The sequence below is a fragment of the Lissotriton vulgaris genome, chromosome 6, assembly GCF_964263255.1.
Source record: "Lissotriton vulgaris chromosome 6, aLisVul1.2, whole genome shotgun sequence".
Classification (NCBI taxonomy): domain Eukaryota; kingdom Metazoa; phylum Chordata; class Amphibia; order Caudata; family Salamandridae; genus Lissotriton; species Lissotriton vulgaris.
Genome location: NC_141694.1, coordinates 382,992,163 through 383,011,611, shown reverse-complemented (window position 1 = coordinate 383,011,611; position 19,449 = coordinate 382,992,163). Strand labels below are relative to the sequence as shown.

Below are 19,449 nucleotides of genomic sequence, written 5' to 3'. Positions count from 1 at the left end.
TGGTAGAGAGTATATCTAGCTATAGATTCCATACTGACAACCTATCGTCCCTGCTATGTGACTGCGCTTCTAGGGACAGGGTTGACCCCTTTCAGGGCCCTAGTTTTACACACCACTGGTCAGTGTACTTCATGGCTCTGTGCTTCTATCATGGAAAGTTGTGAATAGAAATACTGCAATGTCACTTTTGGTGCAAACATTGCTCGTGGAGCTGTTCGAAGCCACCTATCGGCGTGCAGAGATACTGCATAAATCTTTCGTATCCAGTCTGGTGCCTAGGAAACTGAAAGGGAAGGACTCTATAGCTAGATATAATCTCTACCAGATAAGGTGTTACCAAATGTAAGTAACTTGTTCAACATAACAATACATCACATTCTAAGTCAGCCACATTTTCAAATCTAGATATTCACAACAAAATCATTGTTATTATCAATTTATCTGAATCTGCTAACAAGCGTTGGCAAAGCCAACAGATCTGGCTTGTTTTAGGTATTAATGTTGTTTATTGTGTGATATGTCTGTGTGCAATAACAGAAACTCACAGGGCTGCACATAATTATCAGTCAGGTGGCACTCTATATGAAGCACAGATGTTTCAATCCATGCCCTTAAGTGCATAGACCACACCCCTTAGTTATGCTTCTTTGGCCATGTCCCTTTTATATACTCCCCACCTTTTTCATTCCACTTAAAGACTGGATAAGATGGGGGTACAGAGTTTATGATCTTGCCCCGTTTAGTAGCTAGAGCTTTCATTTCATAAATGTGTGTCTGAATTACGGTGATCAATCAACCTGGATTTCCCTTGTCGGTCCCAGTTTTTTAGGTCGAAGCCAACCAGACAGCACAGCTATCTGGTTTGCCAATTACATCTTGGGGATATTATGGAAGCTTCCCTAGGAATGCATTCAGCCCATTGCTTACCATTGCTTTGTAACTCACATGTGATTGCTTTCTATTTGCTAACTTTCTTTATTTTAGGCTTTTAGCTTAAGTTTGTCCCTCCCGTGAATCATAGCCTATTTACTGTTTTCTTCCACAGCTTGCTTTCTGTAAACAGGCCTTTAAATCTTGTTCTTATGTTATCACATTTACTGTGCATTCAAAGACAGAGGTCAAATATCAGGCTCTGTTGTCCGCGGTAGCTTGGTGTTTACTTTTCTTTCTCTGACTTCAAAGTGAGAGGGTGTTTATAAAACCCCCCGAAGCACTCTACGCCTCGCCACTCTATGCCACTACACTCTAAGTCAAGTGACAGGAGAGGCTGCAGGCTATTGTTTTTCTAGCGCACAACAAAATGTCAATGTCTGTAAATGATCTTTGCAAATAGCTCAGACTATATCAGAATTAGGAAAGTGAGGTAAAAACAAACATTTAATACAATCAAAACAAATCAGTATACTTGGGATGCCATTTCCACAGATTATTGTTTGTGTGCTGTATAGTTTTATAGGTAAAACTGTATGTCTATGCACATGTAAAGCTCATTCAAACTGAAAATGTGTTGTCTGTAATGATAGTCAGCAACCATACTATGCATACTCAACTCTACACCAGTCCACTCTACAACAGTCTACTCCACGACACTCTACTCCCCTCTGTGCCACTCCACTCTAGGACACTATGCTCCACTATATGCCCTGCTACTCCACGCAACGCCACTCCACTCCTACACTTCACTTTACGCTACGCCACTGCACAACACTTTACTCCACTCTATGCTATGCCACACCACTCCACTCTACTCTACTCCCCTCCACTTTACAACACTCCATGCCACTCCCCACCACTCTACTCCACACCATCCTACTCTACTCCACTCTACACCATGCCACTCGACACCACACCACTCAACTGCACGACACTGTAAGCCACTCTATGCCACTTAACTCTAGGCCACTCTACTCCACTCTCTGCCACTCCACTATACGACATTCCACTCTAGCCCCTCAACTCTACATCACCCTTGTCTACCTCACGCCACTCTACAACACTACCCTGCAATTTACGCCCCGCCACTCTTCACCACTGCCCTGCACTCTAAGCCCTTCCACTCTGCGCCATGCCACTCCAATCTATGACACTCTACTCCATGCTACTCTACTCTATGCACTCCACTATATGCCACTTAACTCTAGGCTACTCTACTCCACTGTATTGCACTCCACTCTATGATACTCTATTCCATTCTCCACTACAACATTCTACCCCACGCCACACTACTCCATTGCACAGTACACCATGCCACTCTACAACACATCACTCTACCACACGCCACTGCACTCTATGCCTTTCCATGCCATTTCAAGCCAATCTACTCTACGCCAATCCATGCCACTTTACTCCAGACTACACCACTCCACTCTTCACCACTCCCCTGCACTCTAAGCCCTTCCACTCTATGCCATGCCACTCCACTGTATGCCACTCTACTCCACGCTACTCTACTCTACTCTATGCACTCCACTATATGCCACTTTACTCCAGGCTACTCTACTCCACTGTATGCCACTCCACTCTATGACACTCTACTCCATTCTCCACTATGACATTCTAACCCAAGCCACGCTACTCCATTGCACAGTACACCATGCCACTCTACAATACATCGCTCTACCACACTCCACTGCACTCTATGCCTTTCCATGCCATTCTAAGCCAATCTACTCTACGCCACTCCATGCCACTTTACTTCAGACTACGCCACTCCACAATGCGTTTACTCCACTCTATGCTACAATTCTCTATGCCCCTCCACTCTAACACTCTATTCCACTCCACTCCACTCTAGACCACTCCACTCTACAAAAATCAAAACTCCTCCACTCGACGTCACTCTACTCTACACCACACTACTCCACTCCTCTCTAATCCATGACACTCCACTCTACAAACTTTTAGCCATGCTGAACAGCGGTCACGCAGGTGTACAACAATGTTAAAACACAATGGCAAGACTAACTGCTCTTGCATAGGCGAGACCTATTGGCTTTGCCAATGCTTTTTAAATTCTGTCCCAATACTTTTACTAAAGTGAAATATAAGTCTGGGAGTTGAATGAATGTTCTGGTGCGCATTAACACTACAAGCAACACTTTGCACATGCTCTCATCTCTACGAGTGACTTTCGCGTGCGGTGTGATAAGGATGGCATCCCTAAGCATGCATCACTTCTGCCTTTTCTCACCTTTAGTCCGAAAAGTGGTAGCAGCCCAACTTGACAAGTGGCATTTAATTGATCTTAGTTATCAATGTATGCGACCTGTGCCTTTTAAGAATCTCTACATTAGCGTATTTATTTTGCTTCATGCAAAGCGAATATCATATTTATGAGAACAAAAATGTGTGCATGAGGTATATAGCATCACCAGCTCAGCATTTCCAAATTGCCTTGGAACACAACCTACCCTTTCTCTACTCAGAACTTTGTTGAGATATGACTTTATCAAAATACGCGTATTTAAAGTGGACCACAAACGTTGCCGTTATTTTTTTTAGTGTGAATTTGAAATGAAATCACCAATATTTTATATGCGTACACTGGGTAAATAGTTGTTAGTTTTAAAAGCGAAGTTAGTATAGTAATGTCTCTGAAACTGCGTATTAACACAGTCCTATGTTAGTGAAAATTATTTGTGTAGCACTGGTGTTATTAATTCGAGTTTTGTCCAGCTTCAACTCTCGCACAATCATTGTAGGAATCACCGGATCTTAAACATCTACTTTTACAGAAACTTGGCCACACACCATAGTTTGAAAACAAAGAGGAAGGATGCAATCTCCTCCCAAAACGAGGCCTCTTGTAGTCCAAAACACCACGCAGCAGGTTACTTGATTTATCGCATTGTAAAACCCCTTGATCTTTGTCCAGCTCTGCCCTGGTCTTTATCCGCATCTTTCGAGGGGGAAGGAAGACTGAGTAAAAAGCTCACTAAAATGCACTTCCAGTCATACGCGCCCCCTCCTCAGCGCCGCTCTCAACAAGTTTTTGCAGGTCGTGTCCTGTGAGAGCTCCTGCAGCAGGCAGGCAGGCTGCGGGAAACCTGAGCTCCGGCAGTAACAGCAGAGCAACGCTGGCTGCAGGCAGCCACGACTCTCCCCTCCTCTCGGTTGCTTACACGGACCGACTTAACCGGGGAGTTAGGTGTCCAGACTGTGCACGCGGCACGGTGGGGGTGAGCTGCGCGAGTCCTGGGCCCCTGGAGGATCCCCGCCCCTTCCCTGCTTCAGAGCCTTCCGTCTGCCAGGCTGGCACGAGTAAGTAAACCATTTCGTCAGCGCAGTCTCTGCTTGATGGAAGTCTTAATTTTATAAGCACCGGCTCTTGTCATCATCCTCCGTGCTTTCATCCCAAGAGCAGTGTGCGGCTAGCTCGGCTCGCAGTGCTGACCACTCACTGCCTGGTCTTGTTCGCTCCCTTGGTTTTACCCCTAGATTCTAGCTCCATTGGTTTTACCCTAAGTTTCTAGCTCCATCCGGCTTTCGGGGCTGTGAAAATTAGAAGTCTCGTGTTTTTTTTTTTTTTTGGCAGAGCGCAGTTAATTTTCAACAGCCAGCTGTTCCTAATGACCCCTTGGGTCAAATGTTTGTATTTCTCGTTTGGCCCATCTTAGTGCACTGACTGCTCAACCCGGTGAAAACCAATAGAGAGACAAACGGACAATATTACCATTCTGTGGCAAATCCTTCACTCTTGCCGCTGACTCGAGATCGTGGAAAATAGCTGCAGTAAATATTGCACCTTTACTGGCTGTAGGTGTCTGGGAGGTTAAATATGGGCTGGGATCAAAACCAGGTGCTTTCAGTGTTTACGAACAGGTGGCTTTGTTACCGCCACCAGCATGTGACTATTTCAATGCGGGCGACAGGATCTGTTATTGTTAATGGTCTGGGAAGTAAACTTTCAGCGGACTTCCCACTCGCCTCCCATTTCCGCTTCTCATAGGAAACGAGAGGACGTGGAACGCCGAAAGGAAGTTTGAACAAGTGTGTGTGCAGGTTTAGGAAAAAGTCAGGGGCCCAACTACTGGAAATCTTAACTATACGCACATAACGTTCGTCTATTTAACGCTGTAAGAGGATTTTAATCACTAATTGTGATGGCTCTGGGCTGGATAAGGATACATTATCCTTTCTCCCTCTCAAGGGAAATACTTGGTATAGGTGTTGTTTAATAATTCGTCGCTGTACATTTTCACCTTTGGTCGACTGTTTGGATTCGTCTATTTACCTCCAAAAAAATACCCTTTTTGGGGCTGTAAACAAAGGTAAACACGCATGCAGGAATCTACACTTCTAAGTTTACTCTTAAACTTTTGATTATATTTACACCTGTAAGTTTACTCTTAGACTTTTGAGTAACTGAGCTACTCATCATTTTTAAACGTGTAAAGTTACTGAAAAGTGTGAACTTATGTGTTGGGGTGGATCTACCTATGGGAAAGTATGGCGCATGGGTACTTACAAACATTTTCCCGGGGGCCACAAACTAGGGTCTGTGATGAGTCTGAGAGCCTCATTGATGCCAGCGGGGTGTAAGTAGTGCTTTGCTGGGCCAGGGTACGGTGGGCGGTGGGAAAGCAAAGCATGTACATGGTGTGGTCAGTGAGTCATGGAGTTCTTTCTGAAGGTTTCATTCCATACTGCCTTTTAAATTAACCACTCTAGAAAAGTCATAGGTTTGACAATACTGTGTTGTGTAGCATCTGAATCGCCATCCCTCTACCACACCTTGGGCTAAGCCTTCTTTAATTGCTATCACTACCTTGGGAGAGTCAAGTGAAACAAGCATTTACAATGCAATGGTTTCGCCTTTGGAAAAGTTTGAGCTATTGGCATTGTAAATGACAAAATGTGTATTTATGTGTTGGTTTTGAAAACAGATAAATAAATGCCATTGTCAATTACATTGCCATTAGCTTAATCTCTCGCAAATGTGAGACCTATTGCATTTCATTTCGCTGCCTGTGCAAGAAAAGTGTGGGGTGCAGGATGAGATACAACAGGATGCATGAATCCGGTGGGGTGGTGAGCACTGGTCAGGGCTGAGGTGCATTGACGGAGCTGTGTGCACCGAGAGCAGTGGGTAGGTGGGGAGGGGGAAAGGCAGACTTCCATGTTAGACGAGGCCTCCTGGACTGCGGCGGTGGTGGTCTGGAGCAGCAGGAGCCTCGCACAGCAAACAGCGAGAGTCCACATGGCAGCGTTTAGACACCCGCACTCTTCCCCTCCGGAGCCCCTCCTAAACTTGTTACCCGATGAATCTCTCAATACAGCATCACAGAGCTATGCTTCAGAGGTCGATAAGCTAGGGCTCTGGTGTTCTACTTGCTATCAAAGGCCCTGGTAAACTAACTTCCAACACCCCAAACATGTATCATAAGCATCTCTGGTGCTGCTGTCCCACTTGTCCTCAAAGGCTTTGGCTAAAATAGATCCCAGCACCCCAAAGCTGTTTTATAAGCATCACGCTGCGAGAGCATCATAAGGGCATACTACATAGAGCCATACACTAGGGTGCTGCTGCTCCCGCACCTCATCAGCGTCTCTCAGTAGAGCATCATAAGGTTATACTCCATAGACCCATACGCTAGGGCGCTGCTGCTCCCACACCTCATCAGCGTCTCTCAGTAGAGCATCATAAGGTTATACTTTATGGAGTTAGGGCCTACAGAACTGGGTAAGATTCTCCACAAGAGGCCTCAAGAACTGGACAGAATATGTAGGAGGCCTCCAGAACTGGACACAATACTAAGATGTGAACTCCAGAACTGGATACAATACCTAAGATCTGGCCTCCAGAGCTGGACACAGGGCCTGCAGAACTGGGTACGATTCTCCACAAGAGTCCTCACGAACTGCACACAATAGGTAAGATATGCCTTGCAAAACTAGACAAAATATGCAAGAGGCCTCAAGAACTGGACACAATACCCAGGATCTGGCCTCCAGAACTGGACATAATACGTAAGATGTGGCTCACAGAACTGGCACAATATGTGAGAGACCTACAGAACTGAACACAGTACGTAAGAGGCCCCCAGAACTGGAAACACTACTCAAGATACCCCTCCAGAAGTGAACACAATTCGTAAGACAAGACACGTAGAATTGTATACACTGCCCCAGAAGAGGCCAGCAGAACTGGACACAATACTTCAACTGTACAACACACCCCGAGGGTACCTCTACAAGTGACACTAAACTCCAGATGTGTTCAGACGTGCCCTGCTGAGCAGATCTAATGGTCCAGCTGAGGCCTCTGGAACTGGACACAATCCTCATGGGTTCTCTCCAGATGTGGAAAAATGAACTTATTCTCATATTTGATATGTTGCCTCGTAATCCGGAAGGAGCGCTCACCAGGAGGCCTTCTAGACTGGTGGCAATAATTCAGACCCCCCCCCCCACAAGAAAACAAACAGCCCAACATGTACCCACACATATTACCTCACATGTGCCCCTCTGCCCTTGCGCCCAGTCAGGCACACCTCAACACACTGGACACACTATTTCAGATGATGAATATGGAACAGGACCCCGAAGTAACCTCCGAAGTGGACCCCGTGTTCTACAATCGGCCACCTGGGCTTGGAAAATGGACACAATTGTCTGTGCACGCGGCACATTTAGAGTTTTTTGTTGGCACAATCTGCATACGATAATCTTTAGTGGGAGTTCATTTCTGCATAGCGCATAGAGCTAACTGAACCACCTTCCAGGCACATTTGCGTATTCTTCCCACTCCAATTCCCACACCCTTCTGGAAACTGGGGTGTGCCAGCTGCCCGGCGATGGACTCCCCGCCGCACAGTTCCATGCATACCCTGGCACCCGCGGCACCAGTCCCTGCGAGATAGCTCCGGGGTTCAGCGCCTGCAGTGAGCGCTACGTGCATCGTGCCGGAGCTAGATCCAGGGAGGAGGCAGAAAAATGTTCAGCTCCTCTGTGGTCTGGGAGGGAGCACGAGGCACGTCCGGGGTCCATTGGGAGTCGGATAGCTCAGTTGGCTGACTACCAGTTGCAGAGGTAACGTATGTGAATGTTGCTCCCTACTTGAGAAGTTCTGTTACTCCATTCTCACCCACTGGGAAGCACCCTGTGTGTTTAAATACCCAATAAAAGTTGCACAACTTTTATAGTTCAAGAGTGCATACACAATAGCACAGCGCTGCGTGAAATACACAATAAATGCATGAATAACAAGCATTAAGCACGGGCACACGGACAGCGGGAGGGGGGGCGGGAACGGGCAAACGGACAGCGGGAGGGGGGCGAGTTAACGGGCACACGGACAGCGGGAGGGGGGGGCGGGAACGGGCACACGGACAGCGGGAGGGGGGGCGGGAACGGGATAAAAAAATAGTGAAAATGCCGATTACCTGCAAGGAAAGTGAAATCACGCAGCCTACCCCTGCTCGTAGTAGGGAGCGGGTCGGGTCTGCGTCCTCACAGGGAGAGTGAGCAGGCTGGTGTGACGAAGGATGCCGAGACAAAAAAAAAAAAGCACCGCCCACAGCCGCATGACGTGGGCAAAAGCCTAAAATTCTCGGGAACGCCCACGAATCTGCTCCGGCATTGACGCACAGATCTCTGTTCCAATGGCTAGCCTCCATTTATGGAGCTAGCCAATGGAACAGAGGGGAGGGACAACACACACATACTGTAGAAATAAGATTTCGCCTGCGAGAAAAGCACCTAAAAAAGGGCAGTTTCCAGGGAAGTAAGGGGAGCAGTGTGCGAGGAGGATAGGCAGACTAAGGGGCATAGGAACAGGCAGTGTGAAGGAAATGACTGGGCGAAATTTGCACATTAGGGCTTAGGAAGGGGCTGGCAGTGGCACAGATAGGGGGCAAGGCAAGAGCACTGTGCAGCTATGTGTAAAGGGGTGAGAAGGTCTGGGACAGGGGGATAGCCGGGTCACGGTGTGGATTACGAGAAAATATGAGTAACATTTTAAAAGGCTACGTAAAGTGTACAGTGTGTGAAGACTGAGGTGGAGCACTGTAAAAGGAGCTTACACAGTGTGCAGCGGAAGAGTGGGTGGAGTGTGTATGGAAAACAGACGCCTGGGTCAGGGGGCAGGGTGGGGTGCCAAGGGAGAGTCCACTCATTGTGCAGCTGTGACTATGTGAGAGTTGTGCTGCGCAGGGAGTGAAGAGGGGTGTGGTGTGTAGAGCGCACGATGGGGCGCAGTGCACATGGAGTGGGCGGTGTTTTGGGGAGGTAGGGGCATAATAAGCCAGTTTGTTCAGGGAAGACAGAGGGTTAACGGCTGGCTGACTTCTGTATGGAAAAGGAGGGGGCGACCTCGGGTGCTACAGCGTGGACGCGCACCCGGGCCGTGCACAGGGACGGACAGAGGGGATGGGGGACATCTCTCAAAGCTCCAGGCCCAGCAACGCCACAATAAACAGAAGGAAAGGGAGTGCTGTCACAAGGAGCCCTTCACTTCCGGTCTTGGTGCGTTTCTCCGCAGCCCGGATGGAATGCCAGGAATCTATGTCCCGGGACAATGGAGGACCCAAGCGGGGAGGGAACTGCTATCCTCATTATACAATCTCATGCTTTACTCCTCGGCTTCTCCCTCTAAAAAAATGAACATAAACAACGAGCTGTACACCACAATGGAACCGCCTCCCCTCCCCAAGCAAAAGTTTAAACAACAGATAATATCGCGGTGACGTAACACAGACTCCCCCACCTACCTTTTGACTTGGATCAGTCCTTTACAAGTGGGCAATATCCTCCTGAGCCCGAAGGGAGCCTGTAGCCAGTCACAGGTGGTGGTGTTGGGGATCCGAGGTTCCCTCAGCATTCAACTTTAAGGACTCCCGGGGAACGGTTCACGCGTTAAAAAACAGCAACAGAACATAACTTAACTAGGAAAGCAAGAGCAGACTACCGGAGAGCTGCGGGTGGAGGGAGGGGGGGAGCAGGACTAAGGAGAGCTGCGGGCGGGGGGAGGGAGGGGGGGGAGCGGGACTAAGGAGAGCTGCGGAGGGAGGGGGAGCGGGACTAAGGAGAGCTGCGGGCGGAGGGAGGGGGGAGGGGGGAGCGGGACTAAGGAGAGCTGCGGGCGGGGGGAGCGGGACTAAGGAGAGCTGCGGAGGGAGGGGGGGAGCGGGACTAAGGAGAGCTGCGGGCGGAGGGGGGAGCGGGACTAAGGAGAGCTGCGGGCGGAGGGAGGGGGGAGCGGGACTGGAACAGAGAAACAGGTCGTTTCGCGATTCGGGGGCGTGTTTGCGTGCTCTCCCCTTCTCATTGGCTGGAAGGTAACATTCCAGCCAATGGGAAGAGGAGAGGGGGGTACTTAAAAAAAGACCCAGAAACGCCCCTGAATCGCGTCAAGGCGGGCCCTGAACTCAGTGACGCTCCTCTCCTCCAATGGCTGGCCAGCATTTACGAGGCCAGCCAATGGAGAAGAGGGGCGTGTTCAGGCACCCATACTACACACAAAAGATTTCGGCTCCGCCCACTGCTCACGCAGTGGGACGGTAGCTGAAACCTAAAAAAGAGGTATCTTCTTTATTCAACTGGAATGAATTAGAATTATACAAAGTAAAACCAGAAAACTTATAATCAGTCCTGACTTCCCCACTTAACTAAATTGTGTGATCCTAGGCAATTTTATTTATTTCACTTTGCATCTCTTTTCTTCATTATCATGTGTAAGAGCACCTTGAAATATGTGTTCAGGGTGTGCAATGTACAAACATTCTCTGGTGTTTGATTTAACTAACTATAATTTTCCCACTTGTATAACAACCCAGGCCACTCAGAGGGTTCGATGTGACAATTGACTTGTCTCTTAGTTCATATATTGCCATTGTTATAAGGGTGGGAGGAGGCATGAATGTTTCTATATTCATTATTTGAAAACTATAACTCAATAAATACTTCCCAATGTGCTGATCTAAGTTGATGTACTAAAGTGAAACGCTTCTGCATATTAATGAAATATAAGTTTTTACATTTTGAATAGACAGTCATTTTTATACACGTTTATTACAAGATGTCTTAAAAAAGAATATGTTCCTAAAGTTAAGTGGAACTGGACACCTTATTTGTGTCTTTTCTTTTCCTTCAGTTATCTTGAAAATAAAGCTTCCCCCTTTTATTTAACATTTTTCTTAACGTTAGTGCTCTCTTAACTAAATAGCAGCCCAGAGCGGTCGCACAGCAGGGAGCCGCATGTGAAGGTAAGGAGGGCCGCAAGCGACTCTTGGGCCGTACTTTGATTATCACTGGTATAGAGAAAAGCTTTAAAGTTAAATTTAAAAAAATAATTATTTTGATGTTAATTATTACTGTTAATTTTATACTTTAAAAGTAGAACACATACAAAATGTTACACCACTATTCATTTTGAATTAAATATTTCATTCATTTAGGTTAATTAAAACTTAACATTTTTTAAATGTATTTTAAAAATACCCACCTAAAGTAAATTTTTTATATTTATTATGTATTAAATTACTAAAAGTTAGGCATAGAATTCATATTAATTATTTATCAAATAACTTCATGGTGGGTTATTTTTAAACCCACCACTCTACTCGTTCACTTCACCCTCACTCTTACCCTCATACTTCATGACGGCAGTTTAAAAGAACTCCGGCAAGGTGCCCACCCCCGCGGGGCCCGTTAGGCATTGCATCCCTAGCCCAACTAGGAGCTGCCCCATGATGAAACATGGTACCCCTTGAGGTGTGTGAGGGCTCTTGCTCCTGAAGGATCAGATTCCCGACTTGATCCCTCAGCCTCTCCCAACCTTCTCATCCACAGGAACTGCACACCTTTATGCATACCTACAATTCAATGGTACTCCATATTCAGATCCAATACAGTAAGGGCCTCCGGGCCAACAGTGACGATATCTCATGAATCCTAATATCCAGCTGAAGCAGCCCCAATGTCATTCCTTTACCAAGGCCCAGGAGACTTCTAATGAAATTATTTTCTGCTATGCAAAGGGCACTGGTTTTACAATAGCCCCATAATTCCACCCCATACAGAGCAGTCACCCTAACCTGGGCTTTATTGATTTCTACAGCTGGGCATACAGAAGACCAAGCTGCCTTTTCGGCAAACTTTAATATAGCTCCGGCCCACTGTTTGAGAGTTATGGTTCTCTTTAGAATCTGTGAGTTCCAAGATCCTGACTCGTCTAACGTAATCCCCAGGTAGTCAAACTCCTGAACTCTTTCCAGTTCTTCGGATCTCACCTTGATAACTCCCCTCACTGTCCCCCTCTTGGAGAAAGTCATATATTTGGTCTTGGAGATTTTAACTTCAAAATCAGTGCAAAGCTTGTTGAAACTATCACCCATGCTTTGCAACCCTGTCCTAGTTTTGGACAACAATAGCGTGTCATCCTCAAAAAGCAGGGCAGGTATTTTTACTCCCACCAAGCTAGGGCAATCATTAACACAGTTGGATAAGTAAGCAATACAGTTGTTAATGTATAAAATGAAGAGGGTTGGGGGGAGAACACAAACCCCCGGACCACACCTTGGTCTACAGGAAAGGCCTCAGTTGAGAAACCATTAGTGCTACACCCTACTTTGTGAAGTTCCCATAGTGTAGTAGTCTAATCTGGTGGCATTCCCATCCCCCTAAGTGTTGGAAAGTGGGTTTTTGGTAGGGGCAAATGTAGGTCTGCCACTGGCAATAAGGCCACTAACACATGACCAGCAAAGGTCTTAGAAATGTTTTCCTATGCTCAACCCTTGGTAACGAGGCTGCGAGCAGACAGGCTTAAGTTCAAAGAGAGGTATGTAAAGCATTTAAAAACACAATTTCAGTAAATAATTAAGACACAACACAAAATAAAAATCCAACACCAATTTATATATATAAGTTATAATGTTATCTTTTAAAAGACACCAAAACGAAAGAAATCCACTGTAGGGATCTAGAGTTATGAATTTTTAAAGATTTGTCACTTTCTAGTACTTAGAAACCAACAGTGCCACATTTAGTCATTTCGTTTTCTCTGACAGGGACACCTTTGAAAATTGTTCTGGAGAATCTCACCAAATGGGCCGCCTTACCCAGCAGGCGGGGTCCAGTTAAAACTCCTTCCTGAAGTTCTGCTTGCAGGTCCCAAAGTATCCAACGCACGACCCAAGGTTCTGGAATTCCCAAGAGGGCCCTTGAAAAGTGTGAAACTTCAATTCCGCAAACCACTTGAACAACACCCTTACAAATCCACTGGTACTCCAGGCTGGGAATTGTTTGTGGGGATGTCCAGGTGAGCTCTGTTAACCTGCAGTTTGCAGGGAGTCCACTCTTTAGTCCTTTTGCAGCAAGGTAATACACAGGGCTGCAGTTTCACTTGGTGCAGTCTTCAGAGGTCAGGCCTTAGAAATCTTTGCACAGCAAAACTTCTCAGCAGGGCACTTCTTGCTTCAGTAAGTTTCAAGCAGCAGACCTGGAGGGCTCTGCTCCTCTCAGATACATATTCAAAATTCTCTGGGTCAAGCACCAGGTCACTTCTGGCCAATGAGAGCAGGGTAACTCCTCCTAGTTATGACCACATCCTGTAGAGTGTGGCATTATTTTGTCCTAGAGTGCACCAATCTTCCACATTCATAATGGCTGATTTTACAGCAAGGAGGTAAGAGCTGGCTAAACACACCCCCTGGGATGGCTTATCTCCATGGACTCTCCCCCTACCATCTGCACATACTATCCTTAAGCCTAGCCCTGACTCTGGGTCAAGATTGTCAGAGTGAAACTGAAACCCAGGCTCCCCTCTGCCTTTGAAGAGCATGGTGTACAACTCCACCCCCTGGTCTTGCATTCCTATAGACCAGCACACTTCCCTCCTAGTAGAGTGGTTAACCCCAGGGGTTCTGTATCACCTCTTCGAAGCAGCCTGGCTAATCCACTTAACTCTGACCAATCAGGGCAGACCACTGGAAGGCTAAATTTGGACTTACAAACAAGAAAGTATTATAACTTCTTGTATGTACACTTTAGGAGAAATTCAGCAACATAATATTATTGGATTTATTACTACCATTCTGGGAAGCCTTTGAATGGTCCGGCTAGTCCTCTCCTATCAATATTTATTAATCAATAACTTCCTACCATGTTAACCTATGGGCCATGGGGTTTGCAATGGGGAAAATAACTTGGGCCAGTTTTCTAGCCCCAGGGCTTATAAAAACATACTTTATAAGAATTTCCTAATTTCTACAGGACTCCCACCCCCTGTGCAACTAGGGGAGACTTTAGGGGTTCTGAATCTGCAGAAATATTGCACACCCCCCTTACCCAATGCTCCTAGCATCAAATTCCAAATTGAGCAGCACTGTGAAATGTCACTTTACCCAGGCATATAAAAACTCATTTTATAAGGGTGTACCTTATAGATAACTGACCCCCCACCCCTGGGATACCTAGGGGAGACCCTGGGGGTCCCTAATATGCCAAAACATTGTAGGTTTTCCATTTTTAAGTGCCCCTACCACCAAAGTCGAGTTTGGGCACAATTTACTGTTTAAAAGCAGTCCTGGCACACAGTGCTGCTTTTAAACTGACCTCAGGCTTCCGCAAAAAGCTGCTGGCCTCTAAACTGCCATGCCTCGGGTTACTGGGGGACGTCTAGGTAGTTTCAGTCCCTTGCCCTATTATATACTAGGGGCCTATGGGGTAGGTCATGCCAATTACAAAGGTACCCCACCATACCATAGTGTACCCTAGTGTATGTTGGGTGTTTTAACTGTATTTTAATGTGTTCCTTTCAGCTCAGCACTGGCCCTGGGCCTGGTCTGGCAGAGCCCAGGGTCAGTCAAAATCAGTTACCACCAGCATCAGTCAGCAACAAGCATTTACAATGCAACGGTCTCGCCTTTGCAAAAGTTAGAGCTATTGTCATTGTAAATGACAAACGTTTTATTTATGAGTTGGTTTTGAAAACAGATAAATAAATGGCATTGTCATTTACAATGCTAATAGCTTAATCTCTCGCAAATGCGAGACCTATAGGTCATGTATTTACGCGAGTTTGAGCTATTGATATTGCAAATAACAATGCGTTTTATTTATGTTTCAAAAACCAAAACATAAATAAAAGGTCTCACACTGCTGTTTCTCTCACACTGCTGTCTCTCTCACACTGCTGTCTCTCTCACACTGCTGTCTCTCACACTGCTGTCTCTCACACACTGCTGTCTCTCTCACACTGCTGTCTCTCCCTAGAACACACACTGCTGTCTCTCACACTACTGTCTCTCTCACACACTCCGCTGTTATGTTATGTTATGTTTTTTATTTGTATCGCGCACAGCTGCCCCAGCAAAGGGGCGTCCTGGCGCACTGAAAAGGTCAAACAACACAACACCACAGAATACTAGAGGGACCAAAGAACACAGCAAGGGAGCTGAACAAATAAAATGGTTTTGATGGCCCGTCTGAACTGAAGAAGATTGTCCATAGCTCAAACATGTACCTGGAGAGAGTTCCACCAATTTGCCGCTAGGACTAGGAAGGAGCGGCCACCCGCTCTACTGAGTCTAAAACGCGAAACCACAGCCAAATCTTGGCCTGAGGATCTAAGGGCTCGTGAGGGGACATACGGTATCAACAAATTCTCCAGGATTTGGGGGGGATGTACCCTTGAGAATTTTAATCGCCAGGCATAACACCTTGAATTTAATCCTTTAGTGTACAGGAAGCCAGTGGAGCGAGTGTAAAGATTTAGCGACCAAACTACGCCTAGGTCACACTGTCTTTCTTACACACAATGCTGTCTCTCACACTGCTGTCTCTCATACACACTGTTGTCTCTAACACTGCAGGTGTGAGTTGTGGGATGTGGGATTTCAGCTCATATCACACACACACACAGAGCCACAGCCACACACACACACACAGCCACACACAAACACAGAGAGCCATACACACACAGAGACACACACACACAGAGACACACACACACAGAGAGCCACACACACACATACAGACACACACACACAGACACACACACAGAGACACACACACATACACACACACACACAGACACACGCATACTCACACACACACACACACACACACACACACACACGCACTCACACACACACACACACACACACACACACACACACACACACACACACACACACACACACACACACACACTTTAGAGATCTGTCAAAAGCGTGGTTTACAGTGCCCACCTCTTCTCTCGAGGGAGCCAAGCCTAGTACGGCAGTGTGCAGTGACGCTGTCAAAACAGGTCTGTGCTCTCAAAGGGGACAAAGCCACTCCCTTCTAGTAGGTCACATCAGATGACGATTTTCTGTATTAAATCTTTACGTGCCTGAGATTTACAGTTAGTCAGCATTATCTCACAATATTCCATAATTAAACTCTGGGGTGAAAGAGTCAATGCCTATCATAAACTGTGCTGCTGCAATCATATTGGAAGGAAGGATAAGCCACAAAAAGCATAGGATATTTTCTAAAGGTGCAAAAAAAAATACTAAAATTGTACACCCCGCGACACACCTTTCCATCAGTTTCCGAAAATGAAAAAGCGTTTGGCGACATAAAATTGACACATGCATGCGGCGTCAGCCGCCCCACATTTTTTCTTTTGTGAAAAACGCACACTTTTTTCCCCTGGCAGCCAGCCGGCGTGACCTGCTCTCAGCAGAATCTTGTTCCTATCGGTTTCAGGCATGAACATTAAGGTTGTTTATTGAAGAATTGTGGGCGTCAGTATGACCTAACAGTTAGTGGCGTGCACACTATTTCTAGAAAGACTAGCAGTTCCAGATGAAGCCACGTGCACGGACTCCATATTTGGGATGTGCGGCTGCAACCACGCATGCCCTGCAGGGCAAATCAGTGCTGTGCCTGCGCACACTATTTAGAGGGTGTGATTAGGCTCCAGGCGGCATCTTTAAGCGTGTACGGAAGATCAATCAGTGATGCGCACATTAATGAATTTTTAAGTGTGATCCTGAAAAGAGCACACACTGATAGATTTCGATTCGATTCGTCACACTGATCAAAAGACAGACCAGGCCAGAGTTTTTAGTTATACCAGTACCGTGAGGTGCGCCATATCCCCGTGATGCACACACTAATCACAAGTGCATAAGGAAACTTTGATATATAACATTCAGGTATGATTTGCCCAGAAACACGGTTTTATCCTCAAACTACACGGATGCAATGTGCTTTATTTAACACTCAAACCTGCTTCTCCCGCATTACCGTTGGGAGTCTCTGGTGCTTCCTCCCCCCTTGTTGCGCTACCTGCCCATTCTTGATACGGATGTCCCGGTTCCGCGCCATTGCTCACCTCGCTCTATGCTGCCAACAAGGGTTGGGGGCATCATCGCCCGCACCAACCCCTCCATGGTGTGAGACCTGCCCGGTCGAGGGGGGGTGTATGTGCCTACTTGGGCCATTGGCCCCTTTTATCCCCCCTCGCCCTAACTAGCCTACCCCTAGATTTGGAGGGGGCTTGCCTCATTTGAGGGGGGGCCAATCCTAGCCCCCGCCAGCCTAGTCTGCATGCAAATGGAGGCAGGGAGGGCTTCCTGCCTCGGACGACATTTTACCCGGCCCGGGGTCTTTATTTTCATAGTGTAACAGGCCATGTTCAGAAAAGCTGTTTTCTGGAATGGGTTGGGCCTCCGAATCTGATAAAAGTATCCGATCGGGCATTGAGCTGAAGCAGGAACAGGCGGCAAAATGCTTAATGATGGGGGACGAGTGGGGCAGTCATCGCCAAGGATTAATCTGTCTATGGACCTCCGACAGGCTGCCACCTGGGATCCTTGGCACCCAAAGGCGCTACAGCTGGATCTGGTGGGATACGACCCGTAACACGCTCCCCCACCCCTGGGAGGTGCTGACATGCGTCCGTTTACACTTGGGGATTTTTTGTAATATCCACATCACTTGGCATTAACATTGCAAAAGGGGTTTGGCCACGGCCCCCACCACCAAACCTCTTCCTGTGCCTCGGAGGCTGGACGGCGAACCCGTGCTCTTCGGGGTGGGTGGCACGGGGGGCCAATGCGCGAGTCGTGTACGGCGGAGAGTGTCTGAGAGGAGGGGAGTGGGCGGGGGGCACGTTTGGCAGTACAATTTAAATATTTGTATTTGCATTTTGTTCATAACTCAACAGTACAGTCATGTAATTAGCAACATTTATCCCCCTACGCCCACTCCCGCCCTCCCACAATCGTACTTTGCTGTTACGTTTCATATCATACGGGTGCAATGTAAATCTATCCGATGAACAGGTATCTCTCAGCGCCCCTTCCCAGGCCCTCCCTCCGTCGCCCGTGTGGACTTGTAGACTAGTAAGGAGCTCAGCTCTCTCCCAACCCCCCATCCAGACCATGATAGTGTCTTCACCTGGACCAAGCCTTTCGAAACTTCCTAGGGCACCCTCTAGATTTATAGGTTACTCTCTCGGCAGGCATGTAGAGGTCCAGCCCTCTTCTCCACTCCTCCAATTCCGGGGGAGTCGGTGACCCCCAGTGTCTCGCTATGTCTCTTTTGGCCACCACTAAGGCTAGAACCAGGAAAATTAGGAGAGGGCGCGGTAGGTCCACGTCGTTAGTCATCCCCAGTAAAGCCAACTTGGGCTTCTGTGCAAGTGGAACCTCTAATATCTCCCTCAGTTCCACAAAGATGCGATTCCAGTAGGTTTGAATCACCCCACATGTCCATAGTATGTGATAAAAATCTCCGCCTTCTCTGTGGCATCGAAGGCATCTAGTGTCCTCTATTTTCCCCATTTTATGGAGCCGCACCCTGTCATAATAGGTTCTGTGCAGCACGTTGTATTGAATGAGGCGGAGCCTAGACTTAATCGCCACCTCTCGGGGATGCATTAACACTATGTCCTAATCTAGGTCATCAAGTGCTCCCACCTCACCCTCCCAAGTATTTCTAAGTTTCGCCAGATCCCCTAGCATATTTTTGGTTAAGGTTTTGTAGGTGAGTGAGACCGCCTTCCCCTGAATCTGTTCTTGTAAAAGCCTACCCTCCAATGGTGCATATTCTGGAAGCCCTGACAAGTGTATGTTTTGTGCTCTCCAGGCATGGCGCACCTGGGTATATTTGAAGAGCTGTGAGTGTTGGAGCCCGAACTCTGCCTTCAGAACCTGAAAGGATTTCAATTCCCCCTTAGCGATCACATCTCCAATAGTGGAGATTCCGATGTCGTCCCAACGTTTAAATCCCTTAAGTTTATGAAGTTCAGTTAGCCACGTGCAATGCCATAGTGGCTTCTGCCGGGCGGGTGTCTTATCCCAGCCTGTACGTTTCGTGGCCTTGTTCCATGCACGTAATGTAATAAGAGTCGCTGGAAGCAGTGGCTTTCGTGCGGAGCCTCCGTATAAGTAATGCAGTGAAATGTGCGAGGACAGTTTATGTCATTCTAGGGCATATGTGGGGTGGTCGACCTGT

General features: G+C 47.1%; 1 protein-coding gene across 1 annotated transcript in view; it reads left to right on the top strand.

Annotated features, from left to right (window-relative positions):
- The first annotated feature begins 4,007 nt into the window (after nucleotides 1-4,007).
- The window catches only part of TDRP (testis development related protein), a 554,794-nt gene continuing 539,352 nt past the window's right edge, over nucleotides 4,008-19,449 (top strand). Inside the window, exon 1 of the mRNA XM_086926404.1 lies at nucleotides 4,008-4,260. The gene's annotated coding sequence lies outside the window, so the exon portion shown is untranslated. The remainder of the gene's footprint in view (nucleotides 4,261-19,449) is intronic.